Source organism: Thunnus thynnus, chromosome 24 (assembly GCF_963924715.1).
Source record: "Thunnus thynnus chromosome 24, fThuThy2.1, whole genome shotgun sequence".
Classification (NCBI taxonomy): domain Eukaryota; kingdom Metazoa; phylum Chordata; class Actinopteri; order Scombriformes; family Scombridae; genus Thunnus; species Thunnus thynnus.
Window position 1 is genome coordinate 2,474,994 of NC_089540.1, and position 8,007 is coordinate 2,483,000.

At 45.8% G+C, this 8,007-nt stretch overlaps 1 long non-coding RNA gene and 7 other non-coding genes across 8 annotated transcripts; 7 read left to right on the plus strand and 1 right to left on the minus strand.

The window, feature by feature from the left end:
* Positions 1–1,183: 1,183 nt before the first annotated feature.
* On the minus strand, positions 1,184–2,344 carry LOC137177418 (uncharacterized). Its single transcript, XR_010926124.1, has 3 exons — positions 1,717–2,344; positions 1,525–1,581; positions 1,184–1,427 (listed from the first exon to the last, which is right to left on the minus strand). It is a non-coding gene; the product is annotated as an uncharacterized lncRNA (long non-coding RNA).
* A 3,345-nt stretch (positions 2,345–5,689) lies between these two features.
* LOC137177978 (5S ribosomal RNA) lies at positions 5,690–5,808 on the plus strand. The gene has a single exon (XR_010926592.1). It is a non-coding gene; the product is annotated as a 5S ribosomal RNA (ribosomal RNA).
* A 218-nt stretch (positions 5,809–6,026) lies between these two features.
* Positions 6,027–6,145, plus strand: LOC137177983 (5S ribosomal RNA). Its single transcript, XR_010926596.1, has one exon. It is a non-coding gene; the product is annotated as a 5S ribosomal RNA (ribosomal RNA).
* Positions 6,146–6,355: 210 nt separating this feature from the next.
* Positions 6,356–6,474, plus strand: LOC137177686 (5S ribosomal RNA). The gene has a single exon (XR_010926312.1). It is a non-coding gene; the product is annotated as a 5S ribosomal RNA (ribosomal RNA).
* Positions 6,475–6,692: 218 nt separating this feature from the next.
* On the plus strand, positions 6,693–6,811 carry LOC137177803 (5S ribosomal RNA). Its single transcript, XR_010926423.1, has one exon. It is a non-coding gene; the product is annotated as a 5S ribosomal RNA (ribosomal RNA).
* Positions 6,812–7,029: 218 nt separating this feature from the next.
* On the plus strand, positions 7,030–7,148 carry LOC137177919 (5S ribosomal RNA). The gene has a single exon (XR_010926534.1). It is a non-coding gene; the product is annotated as a 5S ribosomal RNA (ribosomal RNA).
* Positions 7,149–7,366: 218 nt separating this feature from the next.
* LOC137178035 (5S ribosomal RNA) lies at positions 7,367–7,485 on the plus strand. Its single transcript, XR_010926645.1, has one exon. It is a non-coding gene; the product is annotated as a 5S ribosomal RNA (ribosomal RNA).
* A 210-nt stretch (positions 7,486–7,695) lies between these two features.
* Positions 7,696–7,814, plus strand: LOC137177916 (5S ribosomal RNA). The gene has a single exon (XR_010926531.1). It is a non-coding gene; the product is annotated as a 5S ribosomal RNA (ribosomal RNA).
* The last annotated feature ends 193 nt before the right edge of the window (positions 7,815–8,007 follow it).

Below are 8,007 nucleotides of genomic sequence, written 5' to 3' on the forward strand. Positions count from 1 at the left end.
TATTGTAAGAAACAATATTTCAATTTTGCAATTGGCCCATGATTGTAACTGTATCTGACACATATTACATTAATACTACTTAAAGATCTCCTCCCAACATGTTTTTGAATGTATACAAAATACTCTACTTTGAATAATAATTAGTGTCTGATACGGTTTTCCACAAAAAAGTTAAATTATCTTGTTAAAATCCTTAAAATGACATATATTCCTCTTTCTCCCTCATTAAAAATTCCAGGATATATAAACATGTAAATATATTTCATTTCAGAAGTTTAACTGTTGGACACAAGGGGTCCGTTTCACAAAGCAGATTTAATGAAAACTCAGAGTCTGTTAACCCTGAAATGAGGGAAACTCTGAGTTTTCCGTTTCAAAAAGGGAGGTAACTCAAACCAGAGAAAGAGGGATAACTCTAGCCTGTTTCAGAGAGAGAGGTAACTTAAGCTGTCAGTCAGTTACCGTAGTAACAGACTCTATGAACCTAACCTGGTCGGGACCAGGTTTTTCTCAATGAACATCGAGTTTCTCTCTGTCTCCACCCTCTTTCAGAGCCACACACTCCATTTGATTTCCTCATTCATTCAGTCAGCAGGCGAGTTTTGGCGTAGCCTAGTTCTGCCATCTGTCATTTAAAAAATCATTTAAAAAAATCAGAGTCAGTCCATTAAGCACAGTAGGTGGTGACTTTTTTCACTAACATTGCATGTCCTTTTGATTACAATCCCGTGGATGAAGGTGCAGCATTACTGCGCAGAGAATTAAATATTCGTCAGGAGATGGTTATCAGACCGCGCATAGATGTTCCAGCATTTCCAGACAATTATCTTTTTGAGCGGTACCGTTTCACGTCACAGTCCATCTACATACACAACCTAAACCGTCCTTACATTTGTACCATTACCAGTTGTAGTCATGCTCTCACATCCCAGCAGATATTGTGTGTTGCGCTGTGTTTCTTTGCAAACGGAAGTTTTTTGTACAATGTCGGAGATGCTGAGCACTTGAGTAAGGCAACTGTATGCAGGGCGGTCAGAGAAGTGTGCCTCGCCCTGAAACGGCTTTTACCCATCCAGCTGCCATCTATCCGGGACAGCAGAGCAGTCAGAGACACCATATGCCATAATCACTTTAGAGTTTAAGTCACCATCAATCACCACCACCACCACCACAGCAGTCAAATAAAGGCATAATACACATTTCATTTTGTCTTCTTTATTTCCTACAAATACAAAAGCTAGTTTAGTTAACGTTCCAATAGTTAACATAATTAACATAATTCACCTGTGACCATGCACCCACCTCTAACTTGTGCTCCAGTATTTCAATTTCCAGATCTACCCTCCTAATCTGGTGGTCCAAGTATAACATTTCTTTATCCGTTTTCTGTATTTTTTTCAGCAAGTGAATTCTGTTAACTTCTTTTACTGGTAAGTGAGAATACATAAGGAGGACATTAAATTATACAGTTGCACATGAATTCCACATAATTAACCTCTGGTGTTTACTGAACGTCTATCTCACTGTGTCAATCTGTGCAGTGGAGGTTGAGGGACCCTCCTGCTGCTGCCCAGCCATGCTCTGTTAAAAAGGATGAGAATGTGTTAATACTTCTATTGTTCTACAGTGTAGGCTAAATGTCACACTCTATACTCCACCAGAATGGTAAGAAATGTGAATGGGAAGAGATTTATCAGTAACATATCAAGATGTTACCTTTATAGGCCTTTCTGGATCCCCCTCTGTAAAGGCAGTAGACATAGTTTCCTCGTCCTCTTCATCCTAGATGAGTGGTATGTTTCAGTATACTTAAACTACCATTTGGCAAAATCTTTGGAGTATTGCCTACTTACAGTTACAAGGTCTGTTGTGGCGTGAGGGGGCTCCAACAGGCAGATAGCACCATCAGAATCTGTTGGGAAAAAAGAAAAAAAAAGACATGAAAGGGAAATAAATATTTGTATGAATAGGCTAAAAAAAAAAGATATATAGGCCTAGGCATATTACATTTTATAAAGGCACTTGTGTCTTGGGGGGTGGGCTCAGAGGATGAGCTCCCTCCAGGGATTCCCTCAGCCACTGGCCTTCCTAAATTCTGGCTTAGGGCCAGCTCCTCTGCCTCCGTAAGGGGGGCGGTGCTGGGCCACCACCCATTTTACGGACATCTGCCCTCTTTCTGTTGGCTGAGTAGAAGTCCGTGTTAGTTTAAATAGGTTTAATTATTTAACAGAACATGATATAGATGAGAAGACGTTTATGTGTGTGAAACCCGCATTATGTTGGGGATAAAACAACTGCACAGTCAAACAGCCACTTAATATTTACTTTACAATGTAAAACATGATCAAAATGAGGTACCCCCATGAGATTATGCCGAGGTCTTACCTGTTTGAACAATGCTTTTGTATTTCATCCTAAGCTGCATCATAGGCTACCATTCAAGCAGTTTTCCCCTGTAATATTATTGCGATTGCAAAGGACTACATTTAAACCTCTCCCTCTCTTTTGCAGCTGCAGCAGTGTTGTACTTCTTTCTGAAAACATGTTCAAACTCACGGTATGAGCGCATTAAGATCTCTAGTTCCAGTGGGGTGAAAAATACAGCCCTCCTCTTCCCCATTGCCATGGTGACTCGTTGGATTGGGGCTCCATTGATGCTAGCTTTTTACAGTTGTGGTGCACGCGCTTAACTCCAGGTGAAACTACTCCAAGTTGATTAAACTGACTCAAATCAGCTGTTCTGGAACCAGAAACTCAGAGTTTCCTATCTCAGAGTAGATCAACTCAGAGTTCAGGATTAGACTCAGAGTTTGTTGAACCTGCTTTGTGAAACGGACCCAAGATGTCTACTACTTATCTGTTAAGTCCATGCTCAGTGTAAAGAAAAAATCTAATCTAATATGTGCACTGGGGGCTTCAAGGTTAATAATAACAACAACAACAATAATAATAATAATAATAACTTTAGTTATATAGCACATTTAAAAACAATGTGTTTTGACAGACAAAGAAAAAGCAGGATACTCAGATAACAACAGAATATATAACAATATAACAACAGAAAACCAAACAGTTAGGCCAAAACAAAAGCAAGACAAAATTCAGGTAAGTTCAAACAAGAAGACAAAAAATGCAGAAACACAGCAGGGTTTTAAGAAGTGATTTAAAAGACGCCATTGATTATGTGAGCCTTATCTCCTCCTTTGGAACAGACAGAGGGGCCCAACCCGAGGATCTAAGGCTGTGAACTGGCTCATATGGGATCAACATTTTTGTTGTGTAGCTTGAGGTCAAACCCAGACATGCTTTAAAAGCGATCTGTAAAATCTTAAAATCATGTCTAAATCCAACAGGGAACCAATGGAGAGAAGCCAGGATTGTTGTAGGAGCCAAAATATGTTGTTATTTCTGTTTATATATTGACGTGGGCATCACGTATTGCGTCACTTACGTTGCTTGACACATGGGTGTGGTTTCCTATTATTTAACCTGTTCACCTAGGTGGTGGCGGGAGTTTTGGACGAAGGGAGTTGGTAGAGCTCTGATATTTTCTGTTGACCGTCACCATCGTCACCATCATTACTATCATTACCATCGTCTGTTCGTCACTTTATTTTCACAGTCAGATTGCATTTTTTGTACATTTTTTGTGCAACAGCTGATTGTCAGACTCTTTCATTTTTGTGTATTTTTTCAATAAAACATCAGTAAAACGTCATCTGGACTTCAGGATGGTTTTGTATGGACGTGTCACATATAGGAGCCTACTAAGTCTCTTAGCGACCTTTTTTGAAAAGTAGTTGCTACATTTAGTCAACAGAAAATATCCGCATCTACGGACACCTTGGATCTCAGAGTTTGGACTGTATTGACAATGGATGATCAGCTGATTCCCCTCACCGGCATGGAGAGAAAAGGCCACAGCTGACTGTGGCGGAAAAACCTCGCTTGTAACAGCGGCGCATCACAGCCATGAGAAGCGGTATGTTTGTGGATTCCTTCTGTGTGTTTGTTGAAAGTTTGAACACAGTTTGGATGTGCTGCCGCTTGTCCATTGGGGACTGTTGATTTTGGCTTGTGTTGCACGCGCTTGATTTGCCGAGATCGGCGGAGGTTTTGGACTGTTTGGATTGTGACGCTTTGGCTGGATTGTTTGTGACACTGTGGCTGTCGTGCTTTGAGTTTAAAGTTCGCATTGTTGACAAATGTTGAGCTGATGGGTGTCTTGAATGAGATCTATTTATGTAGTGGCGTTTATGTTGCAGTTGCTGTGTATCTCTGATGAGCGTGCACGTTGGAAAATGTCAAAATGAGTAATGATGTGGATAATGAAATGGAGGAGAGGAGAACGGTCAAGCTTACAAGTAAGGTGTTGGCTTGCAAAATTGAAACTCTTCAAAAGGAACGAAATTCAATTGTGAAAACCCTAAAAGGACTCACACATGAAATAAATGAGCTCATGAAAAAAATGCAAAGGATGTGAAATTCAATTTGGAGAAACTGATTCAACTGTATGAAAATGCAAAAGCAACACATGAATCAGTTAGATTGCTTCCCAAAGAGGAACAGGAAACCCAGAGTAACTGGTTTACATGCATAACAAAATGCAACACAGATTTCATGGAAGATGTGAAACAATGGCTTTTTGAAACTGAAAGAAACTCTTTGAAAACTGTTCATGTGGCTGCGGATTTACCAACTGCTGCAAATACAGACATTTCTTCCATCTCACCTGAAAAGGCACCTGTTGAATCAAAGGAGGAAATTCCCCAAACTGAGACTCAGCATGACATTCCCTCCCAGCAGTCAAACATTAAGGCAACATCTGACATACAGGAAGAAATACAACCAGGTAACAGTGAAATGTTGGAAGCAGCAGGAGGAGCAAACAAAGTTCTTCTAGATCAAGCTCTAGAGTGTAAAGTATTTCATCTGCACGCATTAAAGCTGAGGCTGAAGTAGCTGCTCTTGTTTTAAGACAAGAACTGCTGAAAGATAAACGTGCTTTGGAAGAACAGGAGGAGTTGCTGAGGAGAAAAAAGGAGCAGCTGAAACTGGAAGCAGATATTGCCGCTATTATGGCCAAAGTGCAGGTGCTTGGAGCTTCAAGAGGATCCAGCGTAAGGAGTCATTTATCTAAAGTGTCAAATGGCATGACGTCATATTTTGAGAAAGTACAACTGGAAAAGAACATACATGATGTTGAGGCAGAACCTTTTGTGCCAAAGTTATAGGACCTGCCTACACAAGGACAAATCCCAAAGTGCAGTGTCACTAATTCACAAACCAGTAACACACCTGTAATAACAACTCAAACACAATCTCTCACCATGATTGCTATGACACATCAATCAAGTATTACAAATTCAGGTGAACGTGAACATGTGCCTGAGCACGTCTGATCTCGGAAGCTAAGCAGGGTCGGGCCTGGTTAGTACTTGGATGGGAGACCGCCTGGGAATACCAGGTGCTGTAAGCTTTTTCACTTTTCTCCACAAGCTCCTGCCGTGTTTAACGTAGGGATCCTCTCTCGTTTTACTCCGTGTCTTTGCAGAACTGTGCGCGGGAGTCCCACTCTCTGGTATTTCTCCGACGGATCGGAACGCTCTCAGCGCAGCTGCCGCCTGGGCGTTGAAGGCGCGTCTGACGAGCGACATCCCTAAAAGGCCCATGCGTGGTAGCTTGGGCAGCTTACGGCCATACCACCCTGAACACGCCCGATCTTGTCTGATCTCGGAAGCTAAGCAGGGTCGGGCCTGGTTAGTACTTGGATGGGAGACCGCCTGGGAATACCAGGTGCTGTAAGCTTTTTCACTTTTCTCCACAAGCTCCTGCCGTGTTTAACGTAGGGATCCTCTCTGGTTTTCCTCCGTGTCTTTGCAGAACTGTGCGCGGGAGTCCCACTCTCTGGTATTTCTCCGACGGAGGAACGGATCGGAACGCTCTCAGCGCAGCTGCCGCCTGGGCGTTGAAGGCGCGTCTGACGAGCGACATCCCTAAAAGGCCCATGCGTGGTACCGTGGACAGCTTACGGCCATACCACCCTGAACACGCCCGATCTCGTCTGATCTCGGAAGCTAAGCAGGATCGGGCCTGGTTAGTACTTGGATGGGAGACCGCCTGGGAATACCAGGTGCTGTAAGCTTTTTCACTTTTCTCCACAAGCTCCTGCCGTGTTTAACGTAGGGATCCTCTCTCGTTCTACTCCGTGTCTTTGCAGAACTGTGCGCGGGAGTCCCACTATCTGGTATTTCTCCGACGGATCGGAACGCTCTCAGCGCAGCTGCCGCCTGGGCGTTGAAGGCGCGTCTGACGAGCGACATCCCTAAAAGGCCCATGCGTGGTACCTTGGGCAGCTTACGGCCATACCACCCTGAACACGCCCGATCTCGTCTGATCTCGGAAGCTAAGCAGGGTCGGGCCTGGTTAGTACTTGGATGGGAGACCGCCTGGGAATACCAGGTGCTGTAAGCTTTTTCACTTTTCTCCACAAGCTCCTGCCGTGTTTAACGTAGGGATCCTCTCTGGTTTTCCTCCGTGTCTTTGCAGAACTGTGCGCGGGAGTCCCACTCTCTGGTATTTCTCCGACGGAGGAACGGATCGGAACGCTCTCAGCGCAGCTGCCGCCTGGGCGTTGAAGGCGCGTCTGACGAGCGACATCCCTAAAAGGCCCATGCGTGGTACCTCGGACAGCTTACGGCCATACCACCCTGAACACGCCCGATCTCGTCTGATCTCGGAAGCTAAGCAGGGTCGGGCCTGGTTAGTACTTGGATGGGAGACCGCCTGGGAATACCAGGTGCTGTAAGCTTTTTCACTTTTCTCCACAAGCTCCTGCCGTGTTTAACGTAGGGATCCTCTCTCGTTCTACTCCGTGTCTTTGCAGAACTGTGCGCGGGAGTCCCACTCTCTGGTATTTCTCCGACGGAGGAACGGATCGGAACGCTCTCAGCGCAGCTGCCGCCTGGGCGTTGAAGGCGCGTCTGACGAGCGACATCCCTAAAAGGCCCATGCGTGGTACCTTGGACAGCTTACGGCCATACCACCCTGAACACGCCCGATCTCGTCTGATCTCGGAAGCTAAGCAGGGTCGGGCCTGGTTAGTACTTGGATGGGAGACCGCCTGGGAATACCAGGTGCTGTAAGCTTTTTCACTTTTCTCCACAAACTCCTGCCGTGTTTAACGTAGGGATCCTCTCTCGTTCTACTCCGTGTCTTTGCAGAACTGTGCGCGGGAGTGCCACTCTCTGGTATTTCTCCGACGGAGGAACGGATCGGAACGCTCTCAGCGCAGCTGCCGCCTGGGCGTTGAAGGCGCGTCTGACGAGCGACATCCCTAAAAGGCCCATGCGTGGTACCTTGGACAGCTTACGGCCATACCACCCTGAACACGCCCGATCTCGTCTGATCTCGGAAGCTAAGCAGGGTCGGGCCTGGTTAGTACTTGGATGGGAGACCGCCTGGGAATACCAGGTGCTGTAAGCTTTTTCACTTTTCTCCACAAGCTCCTGCCGTGTTTAACGTAGGGATCCTCTCTGGTTTTCCTCCGTGTCTTTGCAGAACTGTGCGCGGGAGTCCCACTCTCTGGTATTTCTCCGACGGATCGGAACGCTCTCAGCGCAGCTGCCGCCTGGGCGTTGAAGGCGCGTCTGACGAGCGACATCCCTAAAAGGCCCATGCGTGGTACCTTGGACAGCTTACGGCCATACCACCCTGAACACGCCCGATCTCGTCTGATCTCGGAAGCTAAGCAGGGTCGGGCCTGGTTAGTACTTGGATGGGAGACCGCCTGAGAATACCAGGTGCTGTAAGCTTTTTCACTTTTCTCCACAAGCTCCTGCCGTGTTTAACGTAGGGATCCTCTCTGGTTTTCCTCCGTGTCTTTGCAGAACTGTGCGCGGGAGTCCCACTCTCTGGTATTTCTCCGACGGAGGAACGGATCGGAACGCTCTCAGCGCAGCTGCCGCCTGGGCGTTGAAGGCGCGTCTGACGAGCGACATCCCTAAA